The following is a 23,725-nucleotide window of genomic DNA, read 5'->3' on the forward strand; positions in this document are numbered from 1 at the left end:
GTTGAAATCAGCATTCTTGAAGTCCAGGATGTCAATCCTGCTGTTTATGAGCACTAAGCTTCTGTTAAGTTACAGGTTTAAACCAGTTCCTGATCACTCAAAGCAGTGTATGTGTAACTTCTGTCCCTAGCCCAAATGTAAATCTGTGTTGTTTCAATATGCTGTTGGAAATCAGAAAGAATTCTGACACTAATGTCACTCCCACCTTTACTCAGATTACTGCTAAAAATAAATTGTGCAATTATAATTAAAATTCAGAATACTTAAATAAGCAACCACCCATATTCTTCAGCATTACTTTTGAATATTTTATTTATTGGCAGTGAGACTAGAATAATTCTTAGATCATGCACTGAGACAAAATTTAAAAATAAAAGCAATAATCCTGCAGATTTGTAGCATTTGCTTAAAAAGGGGATGTTACAATATTTCAGTATACACTAATGGAAATATGTTATGCACATGATGTATAAATATATTTAAAATGCACATGCTAATTAAACTGTTCCCACACAGAGACAATGGCACAAATCAATGGTCAATATACAGCTGACAACTGTCAATGGTACGATAAGGAAATGATAGGGACTTTAACTTTTTTCCACATTTCTAAAAAAAAAGGTTGCTTTAAAATATATGTAGCTTTGGTTTATGCCATTGAAATGAACCAGTTGTCACCACCAAGGAATGCATACTTCATGAATCTTCACAGCTGTCTATTCACTTCTTGAAAGGACCCAGAGCAGGGATATTTACTGCCATCTCTCCAACTACTTTATCATTGTGTTCTGTCTTCACCTTTCTTACCTTCTGTTTATATCTCCTACATTCCAACACTGAGAAAAGGACAACAAAACCCCTTTGCTTGTCAGCTACATGGCCCAGCTTGCACAGCTTTTCATATCATTAATGACTTCTAACCGCTCCTGGAAAATAATGAACACATCTGGGTAGTCATGGAGGACAAACCTGTCCTGGCTTACAAGCAGCCCTTCAACTTCCAACTGTGTCTCTCCAGCAAAAGACTACTTAAATCTATTCTCACCCTGGCACCAGACATTGCTCCAGAACCAGATGCCAACTGTGCCCACCTGCCCTAACACAGACTGCATAATTGCTGGACTAAATAACAAGGTTTATAAGATCCAAAGTTCCTTTACCTACACCTCTACCAACATCATATACTCATACCTTCTTAGAATGCTCCTCTACACTATTGTCTACACTGGACAGATGGGGCAATCCCTATGTATAAGAATGAACACCAATATGATATCAGTTCCAGAAATACACACAAGCCTGTGGCAGAACACTTTAACTCCCTTGGACATTTAATCTCTGACTTTAGAGCAGCTGTTCTTACACATAAAAAATTTAAAAGCTAACTTTAACAGGACACTGAAATGAGAAATCATCTGCAGACTGGATTGTGTTTAGCACGGCCTAAACCAAGAGTTCCCAATTTTTGTGCCGAAGGGAACATTCAAATTTAAAAGAAAAAGCAGTGGTCAGCAATATGAATATTAAAGTTTAGAAATTAGAATTCTGGATATGTGCATGCTCATAGTTTTGTTTGGGGAGGCAGCAGTAAGCACCACTCCATCACTCATTTGGGCGGCCATTACATACAGCCTGTGTAAACTTTTTGGATCTGTCGCTGTTCTGAGTTCAATAGGCAGTGACAGCATTTTTCATTGGAGTAATGATTTTTACTGATTGTGAAAATGCACGTGGACACCTGAATAAACTTTGGGGGGCATCATGACATCCACAGGCACTCTGTTGGGAACCTGTGGTCTAAACTCTAAACCTAGACTGTGGATCTTTAGTCCATCATCTGGATTATCTTTTATAACCCCTATGTCCCAAACTGCTTTGTTTTTTTCCTCTCCTATTCACTATGCCTCTCTCAGGTGTGCCTTCTTTTTTTCCCTCCCTTCCCCACCCTTATGTTATAACCACAGCTTTCTAATTAGAAGCTCAGTTTCCTGAAACCCCATCACAGCATCTGATGAAATAAGCCTGGTGCTTACGAAAGCTTATGCTATGAATCTCTGATTTAGTTAATTTATAAGGTGTAAATCTACCCTGCCTTCTATCTGAAGAGAAATGAAGGACTAACATTTTGCACTGGAAGCATATCAGGTAACCAAAGAAACAGATATACCTGAACCATCATAATCATCCAGAACAATTGCAGTTTACATGTTGACGCCTTTTCAACAAGGTGAAAAGTTTTAGGAGATCAACTCTTTAAAAGAATTGTATGCAGGCAATCATAGTTTCAATTTCTGGAATAGAACAGAAAGGAAATATTATTAGACATCTGGAAAAAGGACTCAGTGTAATAGATGCATATCTTTGACTCCCTTAGGTACAGTATCAGATCAGTAATGGCCTGTCAGTCAGATCCATATCTGAAAAAAAGAAATCATCTGGATAATATACATACGATCACCAAGAACTAAGAAATATAAATAAGTAGATAAGGTGAACTTGAGAAGAAGTTCTTGGTTTAGAGATCCCTGGTCTTGGTGTGATCTAGACCCCAGATTATGGAAGCTGGGATAACCAGGAGTGCAAGGAAAAGCTACTCACAGGCAACTTACACACATCAGAGATAGGAGATGCACTTCTAATGAGTTTAGGGGTGGCTTTCCTTTTAAGTATTTATGGTTATTTTGTCATATTTTGTTTTTTTTCAGTCTATAGTCACTGCTTTATGCAATTGTTCTTACTTGTCTGTGATAAGTGGGATTTCACAACACTTAACAACTACAGGTGTGTCACTTCTACAGGGGAGAGGATGTATAAGGTTATACAAACCAGAAATTGTATGACCCATTACCTGGCATTTTTTTTTCTGCTGGGGCTAGAAGTCTAGATTGACTGAGACACATGGGATCATGATGTACTGGCTTGAGGCGTTACCTTAAGGGCAAATCTTACTTTATTTTCATAGATTCATAGATGTAGGGCTGGAAGAGACCTTGCAGATCTTATAGTCTGACCCTCTACCCTTGGCAGGAGAGAAAACTGGATGCAAATAGCCCCAGCTAGGTAATCATCTAGCCTCCTCTTAAAGACCCCCAAGGTAGGAGCCAGGACTACTTCCCTTGGAAGTTTGTTCCAGATCCTAGCCACCCTGACTGTGAAGTAGTGCCTTCTAATATCTAGTCTGAACCTATTCTCTGACAACTTATGGCTGTTATTCCTTGTTACTCCAGGAGGCGCTTGGGGAAACAAGGTCTTTCCCATTCTCTGCTGGTCCTCCCTAGTAAGTTTATAGACGGCCACCAGGTCCCCTCTCAGCCTTCTTTTGTGAAGGCTGAACAGGTTAAGGTCCTGTAGCCTCTGTTCATAGGGTCTACCCTGCTTTCCATGGATCATGTGAGTGGCCCTCCTCTGGACGCTCTCAGTGCTGTCCACATCCCTCCTGAAGTGCGGCACCCAGAACAAAATGCAGTACTCCAAATGTGGCCTGACCAGTGTCACATAGAGGGGGAGGATCACCTCCTTGGCTGTGCTTGTAATGCATCTGTGGATGCATGACAAGGTGCAGTTCACTCCACTGACAGTGTCAATGCATTGGCAGCCCATGTTCATCTTGGAATCAATAATGACTCCAAGATCTCTTTCTGCCACTGTACTTTGAAGAAGAGAGTTCCCCACCTTATAGGTATGCTGCTGGTTCTTACTGCCCAAGTGCAGCACCCTGCATTTATCAGTACTGAATCCCATCCTATTCTTTCACCCACCACTGTAACCAGTCCAGGTCCAGCTGTATCCTGTCCTTCCCTTCTAGCGTGCTCATGTCACCCCAAATCTTGGTGTTGACTGTGAATTTAAACAGCATGCTTTTAACCCCTTCATCTAAGTCGCTAATAAAGAAATTGAACAGTACAGGCCCAAGGACCGGGACCGGGGGGACTCCACTGCTCACATGCCTCCAGGTCAAATATGAGCCATCCACCACCACTCTCTGAGTGCGGCCCCTTGGCCAATTTGCTACCCATCTGACTGTGTAGGCATCAATCCCACAGTCACCTAGCTTCTTAATGAAAATGGGGTGTAAGACAGTGTGAAAGGCCTTCTGAAATCCAGAAAGACTATATCCACCGCAACACCTGCATCCAATGATTTTGTGACCTGATTGTAGAAGATAATCAGGTTGGTCTGACAGGACCTGCCCCTAATGAAACCATTTTGCTGCTTATGCACTGAGAACAGTGGAACACAGTTTGGAACTGAAGGGTATCTCAAGGCTATAAGACCGCCCCTGTGTCATATCTTACAAACCTTGACCAATGCACGCTAATTTGATGTGCATTGGCTAAAACTTTATTATTCTGAGAGCAAATCAAAACACAACTTCATAAAAGAAACCAAAGGATGTTGCATATCTATCTAATCACCTGCATACGAATTATTTCTTCCCATTACTTCTATCCATATAAAGGATTAAGTACATCTCCTACTTGCATTGGATTTTCAAACATGCAAGATGTATGAACTTAAACATTTTCATATTCTTTTCTGTAGTTCTTTTGAGCAATACCATACACAGAGCACAGTACCTATGTCCTGATAGTTACCAAACTACATTCAGGTGAGCTATTCTTTAGTATGTTCTAAATATCTTTTAGAATCACCCACAACTGTTATTTAATATCTTCATCAGCAATTTGGACGACGGTGTGGTGAGCACCCTCTCCAAGTTCACAGATGATATCAAATTATGGGACAAAGTTAATACACCAGAGGGCAGGGAGCAGATGCAGGCTGACCTGGACAGGTTAGATCAATGGGCAGAATGTAATAGGATACAATTCAACAAAGATAAATGTAAGGTACTCCACCTAGGAAAGAGGAATCCCCAGCAGCTCAGAGGCTGAGAGAGATCTTGGAATCATAGTTGACTCCAAGATGAATGTGAGCCAGCAGTGTAATGAGGTCATCAACAAAGCTAATCACACTTTGTCTCGTATTAGCAGACCAACAGATCGAGGGAGGTGATGTTCCCCCTTTATGCAGCATTAGTTAGGCCACAGTTCGAGTACTGTGTCCAGTTTTGGGCACCACACTTCAAGAGGGACACAGAGGATCTGGAGAAGGTTTAGAGGAGGGCCACTTACATGTTTAGTGGTCTCCGTGAAAGACCCTACAAGGAAAGGTTGAGAGATCTGGATGTCTCAGCCTATACAAAAGATGGCTGAGGGTTGACCTTGTAGCCACCTATAAATTTATCAGGGGAGGAAAGCAGGGAATTGGGGATGCATAGTTTACCAGAGTGCCCCAGAGAGTAACTAGGAATAATGAATGCAAACTAGTGGAGAGTAGATTTAGGTTAGACATTAGGAAGAAATTTTTTAGAATAAGGGAGGCCAGAGTCTGGAATGGACTTCCAAGAGAGGTGGTACTATCACCTAACTTGGAGGTCTTCAAGAGGACAGTCACCTGATTGGGGTCATCTGACCACAGTCCTCTTTCCTGCCAGGGGCTGGGGGTCAGACACGATGATCCATTGTGTCCCTTCCAACTGTAGAGTCTATGATATCTATGAAACTGCAGTTTTTAATTCTGTCATAACGGGATGATTAAGTAGCAACAGAACACTGCTTTTTTTTTATTTTTTGTTTAAAGTAATCCAGTGTTGAAACAGGAAAAAATCTATCCCCTTTGTATAATTAAACCCGTGAAAATAAAGTCTAATAAAAACTGTTAAAGCTGTATGCCCGCCTAAGAAATCAGCAGGAATATTTTTAAAGGATGATATAAACTTTTCATTAATCAGGCCTATTGATTAGTTATTCATAAGTAACTAGAGAGTTAATACCAATCACAACAGGATGAATCACATTTTTAGAACTCCCATTATTCTCATAATTCTTAATATCATCAGCTGATTGTTAAGCAGTACTGAAGATATGGCCACTTCATTCAGGTGCTAAATGGGAGCCATGTCCTTGAAAAATCAGACTCCCTTTATAGATGAGTATATTTTAAAATTGCTTTCAACAAAGGGAGTATTTTTGTAGTTCAATTAAAGAAAAGAAAAAAAATCATTTTGTTTTAATAAACTTGTCAACAATATACAGGATGGAACAACAACATCTTATATCTACAGACCAAGCAAATACGGGGAAATAGTAACAAGGTAGCTTCTCACTTATTTTAAAGTGAAGAGATTGAACATCTAGCCATCCATAAATTTTAGTCAGCAGCGAAATGCATACATTTTCTTTTTTTTAATTTGACCCTTTTGTTTCACGTTGTAATAAAACTCTCAGGTAGGTACAAATATTCAACAACCTGGAGGTAGAATTGATCTAAGTTATTAGGTTTTCTGTAGTTTCTGTACTTTAAATAGGTAACAGAACACACAGTTGCCCTTTGGTGTCGGGGGTGGGGGGGGAGGCAAAACTTATACCAAGTTCCACCAAGTTCCACCATTTTAAACCAATCTCTGTGTGCTGAATTTCTGCTCTGTAATAGGTATAGGCCAGTTTCTGATCACTTAGGGTGCAGACACAAGTGCCAACATTTACCCAATCCTGCCCATAAAAATGATGTACAGTCATGAGTAAACACAAGTACATAGCTGCAAAACACTTTAAAAGGACCTGGTCCCACAAAAATATGAACCCACATTGCAAGAGGGCTTAGGTTTCAAAACATAGCATTTTCTTGTTTGCCTCCCAGCCTCTGAGGTGGTTTCAGAATGGGAGTGGGGAAAGGGAACATAGGGAATTCAGTCTGGGTTTTTATCAGCCCCTGCTGGAGGGCAGGGCAGGTGTTTTAGAGCCCCCTGAGGTGCTCCCTCCCTCCCCTCCCCCCACCCCCACCTACCTAGGAACCAACAGTGAACTTCTGTTTGGTCCAGGGGATCACTGCAACTCAAAATGCTTCCTGAAAAGTGTTCAGAGTTACAGCAGAGAGCTGCATTTCTGTTTGTGCCCTCTACTGATAAAAGGATAATGCCTATACCTGGTCTTTATATGCCTTCAGAGCAGTTCTCAAAGACTTGGTCTTTATTTCTTATTAAATTCAATACATACATAGAGGACTACAAACATCTGTATGGACTTTATTGACCGCATTATGGTTTGTATTTAGAAGACGAGGACCAGCTTTAAAAACCTGATGGATAGCCTAATGCATTTCAGAAAACTGAAAGTATATAATAAAATATTTAAAGAAGGAAATAACTTAACCACTGAAACCAAAAGGTGTGTCTTTCTACCAATTCTCTTTAAATCAATTATAACTATGCTAATGTGGTGATTTAAATGGCATCTTCAAAGCCTAGAGTCGTCTTTGTTACATTAACTTGGCTATAATTCAAGGTGAAGTCAAGGGGAGAAAAGAATTGTGTATTTTTATTGCTCATTTTATATTGATAATATTTTAAACAGACACGATTTTAAATGGAAGTGAACTATGGAAAATATGCTATAGCCATAGCCCATAGAATTCACATCAACTGTAACTATAATGCAAAAGGAAGAAAAATCCTGAAATATGGTAAGAAAACAACTTTTTAAAGCTACCTGAGGCAGTATATACAAGTTTGCAGGAATCTAAAGTACTTACAAGCTTGAACAACTGCTAAATCTTCTGCAAACAAAGTTGTGCATGATTACCAAAGCAAGAAACAGGTAGACAAACAGATATTGCCCTAACATCCAATCATTGGCAGCTCATTGCCAGGTTGATTACCCTCCTTTTGGAGATAGCCATTTGAGCAGTCATTTCAGATGATGGAAATTTCACCCTAAAGCTTGTATTTTTTTCTTGGTCCCAAAATTGTGACCCATGAAGTATGCATTATTTTAAAAAATAAACAAATTTGCAGTAAAACTATATGAGCCTATAGATATTATATTTCACAATGCATACTACAAAACCAAGATAATCAAAAGAATGTTTATAACATTGCAAGATCTGCACTGAAATCTTACAATATCATTTCACACAGAGCAAAGATAAAATAAAAACTTTCCCTGTAAGTTTGAGAAACTAGACACAGGCAAATGCAATTCTTTGAAGTTCACTTTGAGGTTCCTTATGTATCTGTATAAATAAATATATAGCAATATAATTTTTATATTCCTGTAAAAATACCTTATCTTTTCTTCATGTAGATAGTGGAAAAAATAGGAAAATATAAATAAAATGTTTAATTTTCATGACACTTAGAAAAATGACTTTCCTTTGGATCTATGGACACTAAGAATTCTTCCATTCAGCATTTGTGAGACTATCCTATTTTTCCTGCAAATCTTTTTTTATACATTTAAACTACTATAGTAGCATCTCTGGAAATAAAGGCTTCTAGATCAAGATTTCCTTTGGCATTTAAAAACATTCCATTTAGAAGAGCAGTTAAGGGTTCAGTGACAACTAAAATACCTGAAAAATATCCCATTGTATCTTTTAGACAAGCAGTATAACATATGGTTTGTACAGAGCTTTTCTCACCAGCCCAGACTGATGCAAAATTATGCAGTTAAGAGACAATCTGCTGGCAGAATACTGGAACAAGATTTGCATTACTACAGATTTGTATGCCAAAATAAAAATTATTTAGAACCTTAGGGAATGAAATTTGAAGTTGCAGACAACTTTACTCGTACTTAAATTCCATACAGCTACCAGCATTTCTCAGCAAGGAATCATAGAATTATACATGCAATTCTAATTATTATGATGATAGCTGTTAGTCTGATTCTCTGTGCACCATGCTAAATAACTACTTTTTACTGTTTACTAATAGCCTTTTTTTTCTTTCTTTCTTCCTTTTTTTTAACTGCAAATGGTAAAATGTTGATTACTTAATTTATTTCCAAGCACTTCTGAAAACCTCTTATGGCATGCATTTGCATGTCTTGCTTATCTTCATCTTCAGATGAAGACTAGTGGAAAGAACTTAAGGCTTCAACAGGCCTGTGGCACAACAAATCAGCATCACAGTGGGCGCAGCTACATGAGACACTTGACTTCACATCAGCATAGTTTATTGTGAAGTAAGCATGTGCATCTACACATGCACATGCTTACTTTGCAGTAAACTTGCAAATTCAAGTAGCAAATTTACTCAGGATTAATAACAGCCCCATAGCTATATCCCCCTGCCCTATGTCCCCCTGCCCTGGTAGCAGGGAACTCCAAGCCCCCCACTCCCAGATCATAATCAGGGAGCAGGGACTAGGAGATCCTTATCTCCTAGCCTGAGCCATGTGGTCACAGGGCTCAGGTTGGGAGATAAGGGTAGCCCAAGCCCCGTAACCACGGCGTCAGTGCTGGGAGCTCCCTGATGGCAGAAGCAGAGGAACCTGTTCCTTGCCCAGCTCCACAAGCTGGGGAGCCTGTTCCTTGACCAGCTCTTCAGTCATGGAGTTAGGTGGGGAACGAGGTCCCCAACCCCTGCCCTGCATGCCTGGGTGGGAACAATCTCCCCCTACCCTAGCAGCCAGGAATGTCCAGCCCCTGCTCCCTGATTGTGATTTCAGAGTGGGGGCTGGGAGCTGGTTCCTGGCCCAGTGCTCCCTGCCAGCAGCTGGGCTAACACCCATAGGGAGCCTGGAGTTACCCCCAGTGGTAGCAGGGGCTCATTGCAAAGCCACTAGGAACTGGGTTCAAATTTTCTCTGTAACTGTCACATGTGTAGACACCTGCCCAAATACCCTTACTCTCAAATAGCTTACACCAGAGTAAATTTGGACCAAAGTAAATGCATGTGTAGATGCATCCAGTATGTATTACACTCAGCATTACAGTATGTGAGGGTGTAGCCCAGGGAACTTCACAATAGCCAGTTTGCTCACCATGAATGAGATTCTGCCAGTGGATATTCATGTACAACTCCCATTGACTTCCCTGGTATGTGCATATTCAAAGTGCCATTCAACCTGAAATTATTTTCCATAGTTACAATTTGTAGATTAAAACAGACGTCATTGACATACTTTGTACAATATTATGAAAAAGAGAGGAAGGGTCAAGAAATACTTCAACATGCTAAGATAAATGCAGTGCTCCACGGAACAAAGATAGCAGTTTTATGCCTTCCTGTGTCCCAGTTGCCAGCTTTCTTTGTTTTGTTTTGTTTTGTTTTCTTATATTCTTGCTAATATTTTAGGTGTAAGCAATATTTTTCCAGGTATTTTAATCCAGTTTGAATTTTTCACCGTTAATTGGAAGGCCAGGCTGCAATTAAAAAGGTGGTTGCTATATGACACAAAATAGCTGCTGTTTTCAGCTTGATGTTGCCTCTTCCACAAATCACTTATGCTTGTATCCTGTCAGACTAGACAAAAGAAAATGAAACCATGAACATTTTAATTAAAAATCCATCCTTGCTTACATGTGTGGGTGGTGAGAAGACAGATAGCTAAGCATTTAAACTCTCTCTCTCACTCACTCTCTTGCCTTTCATAGTGCCCATCACTAGCATAGTTAAACCCTTCCCTGGAACATTAAGGCCATAAGGCAAAGACCTGGAGACACAGGAATTTTTAGCCCATCTACTTTTCATAATTAATAAAAAGTAAAAAAAAAATGAGTTTGGGATCTGGCTGTTCTTTCCATAAAGGGTAATCCTTCTTTATTTAAGTTTCATTTTTCATGTGTCTTCAATGATGCTCTTAGTTTCCCAATCAGCAATCTTACTGCTTATTATCCAGAACAAAGGCATTAAGCGGCAAGTGATGAGGTGTGGCTAGGATTCAGCAAAAGTCTAACTCATTTACTTCCCCCCCACTGTTTAGAGAGTCCCATAGGTTTGAATTTGTTTCTTGTTCATTCGTTTCGCTCCCCTTCCTCGTGCTTTATATCGGGAGAAAAGCTGCCTCAGACAAATGCAGTTAGTTAGTAACCACATGGTATATTGAATAACTAGTTAACAGACTTCTAAGTTACACGCTATATTTTCCACACAGTCGAAGAATTGTCTCTGTTTTTCTAGACAGTGCACGAATTGTGTAAAAGAGAATGTGATTAAACAAATACCTTTCAGGGACCATTTGCCACCATAGCATATTTTATAATTCGTCTATTTCAGTGATATCTGTAGCTATACTATTCCTGTAAGGTAGACTGTAATTTCAATGCACTACTCATATTTAAATGTTAATGGAGTGAAACTGTTCACATCCATATTTTAACAGGTTTAGGTATGCAGCTCACCTACTTTTGGAAAGAAAGGTTTCTCAAGATGTGAAAAACAAAGTCAATCAAACAAATTCAAGTGAAAAATTAAACAAACTACACATGGATGGGTATTTAAATGGCTATTTTACCACCTGTGGAATTAATATATGGGCAGGTTAAGACCTGCTATTCACTTCTAACCATTAGCAGTCAAGTGGAAAATTGTGAAGTTGGTCATTTTGAGAAATTCCTGTGCTTTTGGGCTAGCTGGTAAATTTTTCCACTCTATAAACCCATTTTTTGTTTTATTATATATATATATATATATACACACACACATATACATACATACACATATGAATACATACACACTTACAATATATATATACATGCACAATATATATACATACACGTGTGTGTATATACAAATATAAATATACACATACACACATGCATGCATATACACACATATATAACATGCTACTTGGTTTACTTAGGCTAGGCTGTCTAAGTCAATCAGTGGCAAAAATGTACACTATAGAGGTCACAATATTTTGAACAAATATGTTTATAATTAGTGCTTGGCTTTCACACACAATGCAATACAGCCTTTTGTAGCCAAATCCTATGCATATGCTGTGGGAGGAGTTTCTAGCATCCTATTCAAAATTCACTTCCCATACTTAGTCTTTTCTTCTAGAAAATCCCTGCAATTTCATTTGGATATGCACTCTTTAGCAGTGTGGTAAGCTATTATGACACCAGTATTTTAGCCCAAATATTTTAGCATTTAGTATATTTAGAAGAATACCACAATATAATAAAATGATAGTGAGTATACTGGTTTGATGCATTTCAGGTGGTGTCTACCAAGCTTACAAAATGTAATTTGATATTTTTCATGATAAATTATTATAACAACACTGAACTGTTCAATGGCGATATTAAATCAATATTTTATCTGATATTTTGTAAGTTCTCAAATCCAACTACCACCAAGATTAACAGTACCACTATGAGATTTATTAGCTTCTCTGGCTGTGTCCAAACATGCAGGGGTGTACACTTGCAGTGGCACAGTGCATATCCCTGCATGTGTGCTTCATTGTGGGACAAACGGTCCCATAACAAGAAAACTGCCCTTGCCCAGCTACTCCCAGCTGAGCCAGGGAGAGCTAGAGCCTGGGGCCAGTACCGCTGTTGTCCCTAGCAGTCTTAACGGGTGACCTGGAGCAACAGGGGCACAGATAGGGTAGCACAGAGGCCTGGATGGCTGCAAAGTGTTGCTCTGGTTGGCCTGACCTCGCTGTCTCTCAGTGCATGTTTGCTGCATGTGCATTTTGCCACTTCTTGCACTTTATTTTTTGTTTTGCTACTGGGACATACCAGTCTCTTTGGTAGAACTAATGGTAGGTTTTAAATAGATGAGGTAGGTATCAAAAGAAAAATAAATGACTGAAAACAGCAATGTTGTGAGACAGATGGAAATAATAAGAAAAAGAGGTCAAGGCACAGTATGTTGATAGAAAAAAAATTGTATCTGTCAAATCTTCCCAAGTCATGTTTATTGATTATCTGAATGGCAAGCTAAGTGCAGGTCTCCTTAAACTTAATTATGTAAGAACCACTATTCTCAAACACAAACCAGAAGCAGGGGAACTGTTGACATGCAATTTTGCTAAACAACATTTGAAGCAAAAATAGATGGGAGTGGTTTACTTTGGAGTTATGTTTTAGGGAAGCCAGGAGGAGTAGGAGTGTTTTTATTTTTGCTTTTTTCTTCCACTCAGCCTCCCTATGCCATAAAATTGGCTCAGCTCCTTATGGCCCTTATTTTCAGAAATGCTAAATCAGGGGTGGCCAACCTGTGGCACTTGTGCAACAAGTGGCATAGGAAGGCTCAGCATGTGGCATGCAAAAAACTAGGGGGAGGATAGATAATACAGTAGCAGATAGGACAGGGAACAAAAAAACAGCAGCAAATTAGGCAGGGATCACACAGAACAGGAAGAAGAAAGCAAACCAGTAGATCAGGCAGGGGGGAGAAAGTAGAGCATCTGATCCGGCAGGGGAAAGGGATTGCAGTGGTGTCCAGGGAGGGCGTAGAGTTAATTTGTGGCACACCTGCCAAAAAAGGCTGGCCCCCACTAAAATAACAATCAGTACTCCTACATCAGCATAGGTTGAGGTCATTCAGCAATTCACAGAATTAAGATCTGTTAATAGAAATGGGATTATTTTTAAAATCACGGTAAATTTTCCTTTATATTTAAACTGATACTACTTTCTCTGCCTCTCCACGTCATGTATTACTTGCCAGAAAACAGCCATTTGAAAGCAGAAAGTGGAGTGTTTGTGATGGACTCCAAAAACTGGGGAGGTACATTGACTGTATGTCAATATGAAAATTAATTAAGTAGTAAAACATTCAAAGTAGGCCAGGTGATTATTTAAAGTGTTTTCTTCGCCCAGTTAACTTAGAGTGAAAACCCTCTCCTTGTCGTCAGTGGCAGAGCAAAAGTTTTGACACAAACCTACAGCTGCATGAAAGAAGAAGGTTTATATTTAGCAAGCAGGAGGCAGAAAATCATACACTGAAGTCCTTCAGTCCAATTCCAACAGCATACAACTAGAAGAAGAAGCAATAAGCAAGCAGTCATCTGGAGAAGGCAATAAAGAACTAGAATGGCTTGGGGAGTGGGGACCTTAAAAAAGTGAAACTGGAGCACAGAGCTGGTAAGTTTGCTTTACAATAGCTCAGGCATGTTTTAAATTGTGTATACTAGAAGGAATAAAGTTAACATTCTGAAAGCAGAATACACCAACCAAAAGATGAGATCAAGCTATGTGGTCCAGTGAACATATAACACAATTGCTGAGGGTGATGAAGAATCTAACAAAGAGAGAAAAATTCAAAGGTGACTTAAAAAATAATAGAAAATGCCAATCCTTTGCCTGTCCAGTGCAAAAGATATATGAGATGTGATTTATAGTCACAAGACCCAGTTAAGGTTGAGAGAGCCTCTACATTCAGTACAGAAATCCAATTTGCCTCTGAGATCCAAAGCTTTGCTATTGGGTATATAATGAGGGACAAATAGCAAGCATATAGAAAAGTGTGGTGTTCTTGTTTTTATTGACTAGGAAATGCATTTGGAACTATTGAATGCTTTTCTCTTACAAGAAAAGTTTGGATAATGCTTATTTAGGTCTTTCTCTGACAGGAACAAATTACTGCAGATAGCCCAAAGCAAGAATATTCTCAAAGACGAATGGCACATGGGCCTAGTCTTGAACTCTATAATATGAAAAACAATTGATTGCCAGCTGCCATATACCACTGCAGGTGTTTTATGGGGGGGTTACCCCTAAAAAATCCTCTGCAACCCATCTGATAGATTTTTTTCCATGCGTTCCCCAGCTCTACAAAAGACTTTCTACAGGACCTCAGGCAGACTTTCTGTTTGTAGAATTTATTTTGTTCCATTTTTTTTCTCACTGAGCAAGGCTCTAAGATAAAATTATTTATAGTCTGTGAGGCACTTTTATACTATGCTGATGTGAATACCCCACAAGAAGATGGAGAGATATCAGAGTTTATAATGGTGAACTTACTGCTTTTTCTGAATAGAAGGATTGAATCACCTTTCACATCATCACAACAATGTAACTCCTTCAACTTTGGTAATGCCATACCATGTTTCATCAGCTCCAAAGGTTGAAAAAAGAATTGTACCTTGATATCTTGACAGTTTTTCATCTAAAATATTTGGACCATATATCTAAAAGGTATTTAGATACCTAACTCCCATTGGTTTTAATGAGCCATAGGCATATAAATATCTCTAAAATATGGCTCTTTACTTATATATAGCAACATCTCAGTTTCTTTTCTTTATTTTTTTAAACATTGCTTAAATTTAAAATGTGTCCCTTTAACGTCTTTCAAATAATGCTCATATATCAATTGGTATATATCAGGGATATAGGATATAACAGTCCCATTAATAACATAAATAGGTTATAACAGTCCTTTATCAATAGGTATATCAATGCTATAAATCTTATATCAAATCATAAAAACATGCACTTAATATATGGAAAAGACCAGATGATATACAGGAGCAATTGACTACATGTAAGCCAGCATTATTGGTATAATAAATGTGATCATGAAAAAATAAGTTTTTCAAGGAAAGTAAGCACATAAAAGCACCCGAATATCAGAAGTATATCTACATATCAGAACAGAAAGATGGTCTCAGATATATCCCCTTCATTCAAAGGGCAGAAATGGCTCAGAACCCATGTCTACTAACAAACCTAGTTTTAAAACCCTCAAGGCAAATCAACAAAAGCATATTCATATTTTTAAATAACTTCATCCTTAATTCGCAAACCTCATAAGTAGCTTTATCTCTCATTATACATATTGTGAGAATACTCAGTACCTCAAGGGATTGGCTACACAAGACCATCCAGTTAAACCATACCTCCACTGAATAATTATTCTTAATTATAATTTTTTAAATACAGCATACATTTAGATTATAGAAGAATTCTCTGCATGAAAAGTTGCCATTGGAAAGACTCTTATCAGATATTTATTACTTTTACACTAGTAACTATCCTTCCCAAAAAGGGTTAAAAAAATCTCTTTATTAGTTAACAGGACACCCTGAAAATAAGAAAATTAACAAGAACTAGCAGGATGCTACTTGTAGTAACAAATATGATACATACTAAAATAAGGAGTTTGTCTATGGAAATCAGAAAGCTGAACTGAGGAAGCAACTGAGGAAATCAGAAGGAAAAAACAAATATGGATTATTTTAACTCTGTAGCTGCAGTTGAGATTTAACAGGGCAAAATGAACTGGTTTGGATTGTGAGGGGAAAAATAAATCTTAGCATTTATGGTTTAACTCTCAAACTTCTTGGCTGGAATTTAAACAGGGTACTGTAACCTGATCTTGCATACTTTCATATTATATAACAACAGCTAAAGGCTGTACCAGGATGATGGGAGGTTGAACCTGGAGCTATCTGAGGTCCAGATATCTTCAGTTGTCTCTGGTTCATGGAAGAGGCAGACTAAGCCAGATTGGTTCATCTCAATATTTTCCATCTTCTTTTATCCCCTGTCCCGAATAGACTGGGTGGTATAGGAGTTTATGCTTTGCCAAGCACTTCCATAGGCTCAGGATGAAGGAGTCGACTTCTTCCCTGCTCTCCCTTACACTGATTGAACTGTGTTTTCTTTTCTAGGTCAGAATATCATACTTGTTATAAAGAAACAATTATAGGTTGTGACCAAGTAGGAACATAATGTATGTTCTTACATACAACCCCTTTTATTCTCCAAAAAACAGCTGCTGGGAATTGTAGTGCACATTGTATGAGAGAAATGTGATAAGAACAGTTTCTACTGGTTAGATCCAATGTGAAAGTAAAACCTGCATGTGACTCACAGGAGGAGAACAAAGAGTAGGTTGGGCTCCCTCAGTCCTTGAACTCATTGATTACAAGGAAAGATATTTTAAATCTGTTCTGCCTTTCAAAAACATGGTGTGCATTTTATTCCAGGGTATGTTGTATGTAAGAAAATAAGGTTAATATCAATTATTATCGCTACTACTGAAAAAATAATATATACTTGAAAAATAGCCATAAAACAAATTCTGAAATTTGAAACAAAATTCAGGAATTTTCCCAAACTAATTTTTCAATGAATATAAGCAAATAATATTTTTTTCTTCTGGCACTTATCTGCCTACTTTCAATCTGGAGAAGAAGAGTTTCACTAAAACTTTTTTTCCCCTGACAAAACATTCTTTTGATGACATTTTCCAACAATCAGTAAAAAATGCTCTTCTTTCACCCCAGAATGGCTCCTGGTGCTACAGATGGAAACAGAGTTGGCTGATTCATATGTTTCTTTTAAAAATTGCAGGCTACATCTCAGGCTTCACACTTTCATTTCATTAAATATATAAAATATTTTTAAGTTGGGTTGCTTGGCAGAGCCATATTTTACAAATCCAAGCTATGACAATTCATCACAACTGAGTATTTGGCTTTGGATTGAAGTATTGCTAAATTAGTAACATAAAAAATGTATTCTTAAGATACCAGACATTACAGAGATCATCTTTAAAAGAATCCTAAAAAAGCAGGTAACACTTTTAAGTTGGCATACAATATTTAGGAAAAATTTGAAAACTGGGAAGAATGCAGATAATCGTCATTTCAAGATATTCAGTCTTTTGTAATATTTTCCCAAGTATAAATACACTGATGTTGCTCTCTGGTGGAACTTCTAATATAGAAGTGCTGTAACAATGGTACAATTTACTCCTATAAGTTACCAAGCAAGGGGATGGACCATTCAACACAATCACCATACTACAGAGTAATGTACCCCAGCATTTATTCTGTAATAAGGAGAGGATATACAATTAACTCTCCCAAGCCAGCTACCCCCAGTAGGCACTACTATAGTGTTTGTCCCTAATGTGTGAGAGGAGCTAATTTGCATTGAGCAAATGACTAATAGGCGATTAAATTAACTACAGTGGACTAAGTCACTTTCCAAGCATTACAAGCAACTTTCTTATATAGAAAAGTTACTATACATTTTAAGGGGTACATTTTACCTTTAAAATGAGGGTTTTACTAAGTAATAAAGCAAAGTATTGTGTATGCATTCCATTTCCAGTATATAGTGCAGTAAATTTCTTATATAGTAAGCCTGTCTTGTGTTCATACCCCAAGGCTATGGACACGTATATTATTAAACATTTTTAAAGCAGTGAAGAGACTTGTTGTATAAGAGCGTTCATCAGAAGAACAGAGATAATATTTACTCTGCCAACTTCTGCTGTAAACAGATGTTTCATTTGGCACAGGACTGACCGATCCAAGGTTTGACCTAGACTGAAACAGGTATGGCACAATTATTTAAACAGGTTGACCTTTCAAACTGCACTGCTATTCTTCCACCAACATGTGGACTACAAGAGCACACAGCCTGACTACCTTGTCCCAGGAAAAAGTGCAATACAGTCACAGAATAATAGAGCGCTAGGGCTAGAAAGGGGTCATCAGAAGTAATCTAGTCTAACCCCTGCCTAAGGTAAGATTAACCCTAGCCACACCGTTCCTATACAAACCATAATCTAAATTCTGTATAAGACTACCATCAACCCTGACACAACACAGACCTAACGCCCTAAAGATGTATCTAGCTGTGTCCCAAGAAAAAGCATTAATATATTTTATTCCGTATACTTGGAGCAGAACAATGGATTTCTATGTCTGTAGGATTCCAGGATAAAAGGCTTTCTCCTGGAATATTTATGAAATCTCTTTGTAGCCTTTGTCCCTGATATTGAAGATTTTCACAGAAATCATAGAATCACAGAAAATTAGGGTTGGAAGGGAGCTAAGGAATTCATTTAGTCCACCTATCACTTAAGCAGGACCATCCCTGACTATATCATTTCAGCCAAGGCTTTGTCTAACCAGATCTTAAAAACTCTCTAGGTAGCCTGATCCAGTGCTTTATTAGCCTCCACATGAGAAAAAACAAACAAACTTTTTTATAACTAATCTTAACTTCCCTTGCTGCAATTTGAGACCATTGCTTCTTGGTTCTGTTATCTGCCACCACTGGGGACAGTCTAGCACCATCCTCTTTGGAACCACCCTGCAGGTAGTTGAAGGCTGCCATTAAATCCCCCTCAGACTTCTGTTCTCCGAACTAAATAAACCCAGTTCCTCAGTCTTTCCTTATAAGTCATGCTTCTCAGCCCTCTAACCATTTTCATTGCCCTCCACTGGACTCTCTTCAATTCATCCATATCCTTTTTGTAGTGGGGGCCTCAAAACTGGACATAGTACTCCAGATGTGGCCTCGTCAGTGTCAGATAGAAGGGAATAATCACTTCCCTTAGTCTACTGGAAACACTCCTACTAATGCAGCCTAGTATGCAATAAGGACACAGAGTAGGCTTTGTAACAAGGGCAATGTCGGCTCATACTCAACTTATTGTCCACTGTAACCCCAAGGTCTTTTTCTGCAATGCTGCTGCTCAGCCAGTCAGTCCCCAGTCTGTACCAGTGCGTGGAATTGTTCTGTCCTAAGTTCAGGAGACTGAACTTCTCTTTACTAAACCTCATTAGTTTTGTTTTGGTCCAATCATCCATTTTGTCTAGGTCTCTTATTCCTAGCCCTACCCTCCAGAGTATGTGCTACTCCCCCCCACTTGGTGTCATCCACAAACTTGCTGACTATATACTCCATCACATATTCCAGATTGTTGATGAAGATACTGAACAAAACTGGTTCCAGGACTGACCCCTAGGGCACTTCTCTTGATACTGGTTGCCAGCTATCCACTTATAGTCCCATCATCCAAACAGATTTACTTAGCTTACTTCCAAAAATGTTGTCAGAAACTGTATCAAAAGCCTTGCTGAAGTCATGGTAAGTTCCATCCATTGGTCTCTTCGCAACCCACAGAGCAAGTATTTTCATCACAGAAGGCAATCAGGTTGATCAGGTATGACTTGCCCTTGGTAAATCCATGCTGATTGTTTCTAATCACCTCTTTCTCCTTCACGTGCTTAGAAATGGATTCCTTGAGGACCCGATCCATGATCTTTCCAGGGACTGAGGTGAGGCTGACCAATCTGTAGTTCCCTGAATCCTCCTTCTCCCCCTCTTAAAGATGGACACTATATTTCATCTTTTCTAATCACCTTGGACATCTCCTAATCATGATAAGTTTTCAAAGATAATGGCCAGTGGCTCTGCAATCACAACAGCCAACTCCCTCAGCATAATTGGGTGCATCCCATCTTGTCTCATGGATTTGTACACATCCAGGTTTTCTAAATAGTCCCTACCCTGTTTTTTCACCACTGTCAACTGCCCTCTTCCTCCCCATACTGTGCTGCCAGGTGCAGTAGTCTGATAGCTGACCTTCCCTGTGAAGACTGAGGTAAAAAAAGCACTGAGTACTTCATCCTTCTCTACATCATCAGTTACTAGGTTTCCTCCCATATTCAGTAAGGGATCCAGACTTTCCTTGATCTTCCCCTTTTTGTGACATACTTGTAGATATCCTTCTAGTTACCCTTCACATCCCTTGCTAGAAATAATTCCATTTGTAAATTGGCCTTCCTGATTTCATCCCTGCATGCCTGAGCAGTACTTCTCCCAGTTTGTCCAAATTTCCACTTCTTGTAAGCTTCCTTTTTGAGTTTTCAATCATTGAAGAGTTCCCTGCCAAGCCAAGTTCTTCTGTCATATTTCTAGTCTTTCTGTGCATCAGTATGCTTTGTTCCTGCACCCTCAGCAAGGTTTCTTCGGGTGCATCTACATGTGCATTTAAGTGCAGCTAAATTTCCTGTGCATTCAACTAATACACAGTAAGTGATTTTTGGAAGTTGTCTACACAGGCAGAGACTTTACATTAAATCTTGTGCCAAATCCCTCCAGCCCTACCATGTGCAACTTTCGCCACTAGGGCTCCAGCCTCTGGCCACATGGCTACCAGCACTTGGCAGACTTGTTGAAGCCAGACCCAGCTGCCAGCACTTGGCCAGTGGCATACTGGGTGCTGGGCATAAGTAGCCTGCCTCCTTCACCCACTTCTTAGGGAGGGACAAGCCATGCTGCTAGCAACACCTGCTGCCATGGCTACAGATCCCTCTCCCCACTTCTCTCCCTGCAGGCCAACAAATTTGCTGTACTACCACCCAGCCCACAGCACCTGGGACTCCTGGACAACTGTGGCAAGGGGTTGGCTATACCTCCACCCTCCCTGCTGGAATCCTCTCTGGGGAGGCACCCTAGGGCTCCCCTGTGACACTACCTCTGCACCCCAAGCATTCCTGTCTTCCATGTACCCTGGGCAGTGCATGATGAACTGTTTGTGTAGGCTAAAGAGTGCCTGAACTATTATGCACTGCTGATGATGATCCTCCTGGTGTCCCAGGCACACCTGTGCTCCTCATTTGGGACCCTAAGCTATGATGGTGTGGGGATAAGCCTGGGCTACCATGGAGGGATGTCTGTGGCAGTGCTGCTGCTGATATCAATGCATTCCTTGAGTTGTAAGAGGCCCATGCCCACCCAGCTGTGCCCAGTGTCCTCAGCCCACAAGCTGCTCTATCAAGTTCTAAACTGTTTCTTGCCTGTGCATGATGTGGGGGGCCCTGCCTCTACTGCAGGACTTACCATGTGTCCAGGGCTGGCGAGGCTGGTGGCTCAGCATGTTCCTCTCCACTGGCAATGGCATCCAGCTGTGCCCAGTGTCCTCAGCCCATGGTGCACGGAAGATCAGTGCCCAGCCAGGGGCCCCACTGAGGAGGGACTAGCACTGCTGGCAGCCAGCAGTGTCATGGCTGGCCGCTCCTCGTGGTGGGGTCTGGGAGTGTGCAGCTGGTGAGACATCTTCTGGCCAGGGCTCCTCAAGCTGCTAGTGGGTACAACCAAGGACCCCTCCTTTGGGGAGATGTCACCACTGGAGGGGTCAGGGTGGAGCAAGGGCTTAGCCAGGCTGCCCATTAGTGAACACTTTAGGGTTGTAGCCTGTGTCCTGAGGCACCAAAAAGTTGGTCAGGTCCCACGTAAAGGGCATGGTTTTATAGATACAACTGGATCGATGATTGTGGTTGTTCACAGCCACCCACTGTACCTACAAGGTCTTGATCTTTATGCAGCACTGCCATGCCATCTGGGACTGCCCTTGCTCAAGCATGCCACCTCATAAATATGGGTGTTTGAATGTCCCCGCCATGCACAAACTGCCTCTGGACCTCTGCATCCCCCAGAGGGCCATGAGGTCACCAATCTCCTCCTGGTTCCAGTTGGGGCCCCAGGTGGAAGTCTTGGGTATGTGCTTGCAGGCACAGCCAGTCCCCAGTGGGAAGGACATGATGGTGTGTCCCACACTGGCTCAGGCATGTGCTTGTGGACAGGGACAGTCCTCAATGTGGAGGGTGGGGAAGACATGATGGTGTGTCCCACACTAGCTCTCTGGGTCCCTGCACAGCTGTCCCTGTGTGGCCAGCCCTTCACAGAAGCCAACAGGGACAGAGACACATCACCAGAGGACCTGCAAGGACAGGAGACAGTACTGGCGGTGAGTAGCAGCAGGGAGAAGGTGCTGGCCCTGCTGCCAGAGGCAGCAGCTCTTAGAAGATGTCAGAGCTGGGCAGGAGATGCAGCCCTTTGCAACCCTTTGCAACACTCCCCTGTGGCCAAGCAGCAGTTCTGCAGAGGTAGCCTGGGTCCTGCCCATGGGAACACACAGCACCTGCAGTGGTCCAGGGTCCTGGTGTGGGTGCCCCAGGGCATAAAATGGCTGCTAGTTTTTATATCTTGCAGCCAGATGCTGCCACAGATACTGAGGTATTTTAATTAGAGCGGCTGTCTGGGAACCACTATAATTATTTTGCCCCTCTCTCCCCACCTAAGAGCATGTCCATAGACACCCTTAATGACCATACAAACCCATCTCAGTTTGGGCGCTTGCTTTTGCAACCTTTTTTGACTTTCCTCCTCCCCACTCCAAAAATATTGGTAAAAATTGGCATATCCATAGTAGGTATGTATAGTTTAATGTAAAAAGCACTTACGCTTTACCAAATAATTTAGTTATTATATATCACTCTCTCACTGTCTCTCACTTTTGAATACTTACAAGTAGTATTAAAACAGGAGCTGCACCAAGGTACTTAATTTCTTGTTTGGTTGATTGCTATTGTTCCCATTTGGTATATCTGTAAAATAGGAAAATAGTATCAACTGATAAAAACACAAAACATCAATATTGTGGACTTGTAAGAATTTTTTTTAAATATAGAAGGCTCAAAAATAATGTATAAATAGACACCTAATGTTACAAGGCAGATACAGAAGAAACTCACTTTACAAGAGAAAAAAGTCTTAGAACATTTTGATGCATTTTCATTTTCACATTGTTATCACAGCACAATATTAAACACTCACAGTAAATTTGGGGATATAACCAAACTTCAGCCCCAACACCAGACTCTTTATTTCTGCATGTTCATCATATATGAAGCATCATAACTGTAGGCAACACTAGCTATCCTATATAATAGGAAGCTATCCTATATCCTAGCAAACAGTTTATTGAGTAATATAATCTTGGAAATGCTAGCATAGCAGAAGTTTTCCCTTGTCCTTACCCTAATCAGAATCTGTTATTGAAATATCCACATATCTAATCCTGAACTTTCCAGTGATCTGTATACATTTCTTTGAATTGAAAATATGCACAAAATGAAACAAGCATCTTACCTCTTTCATATCTTAACCAGTTTCTTGATTTGGGGTGCATATTTTCTAATGTTGACTGGTTTCTTTCACATGCTGCAGAAGATGGAGGAATCTAAACAGACAGAGGGAAAAAAAGATGTCAAAGATTATGTAGTTCAAAGGCTTTTTTGAGGATTACCAGACTACTCTCCTAGACCAAAGAGTTGAAGATGTTCTGATATTCTGCAGGATTTGCAAGTACTTCTTATTGTCTAGTTTA

General features: G+C 40.0%; 1 long non-coding RNA gene across 1 annotated transcript; it reads right to left on the minus strand.

Annotated features, from left to right (window-relative positions):
• Positions 1-590: 590 nt before the first annotated feature.
• On the minus strand, positions 591-22,924 carry LOC149870591 (uncharacterized). Its single transcript, XR_016440468.1, has 4 exons — positions 22,865-22,924; positions 9,828-9,911; positions 2,168-2,291; positions 591-926 (listed from the first exon to the last, which is right to left on the minus strand). It is a non-coding gene; the product is annotated as an uncharacterized LOC149870591 (long non-coding RNA).
• Between the last annotated feature and the right edge of the window lie 801 nt (positions 22,925-23,725).

Source organism: Crocodylus siamensis, chromosome 2, assembly GCF_052110815.1.
Source record: "Crocodylus siamensis isolate JL-2025a chromosome 2, ASM5211081v1, whole genome shotgun sequence".
In the NCBI taxonomy this organism is placed as follows: domain Eukaryota; kingdom Metazoa; phylum Chordata; order Crocodylia; family Crocodylidae; genus Crocodylus; species Crocodylus siamensis.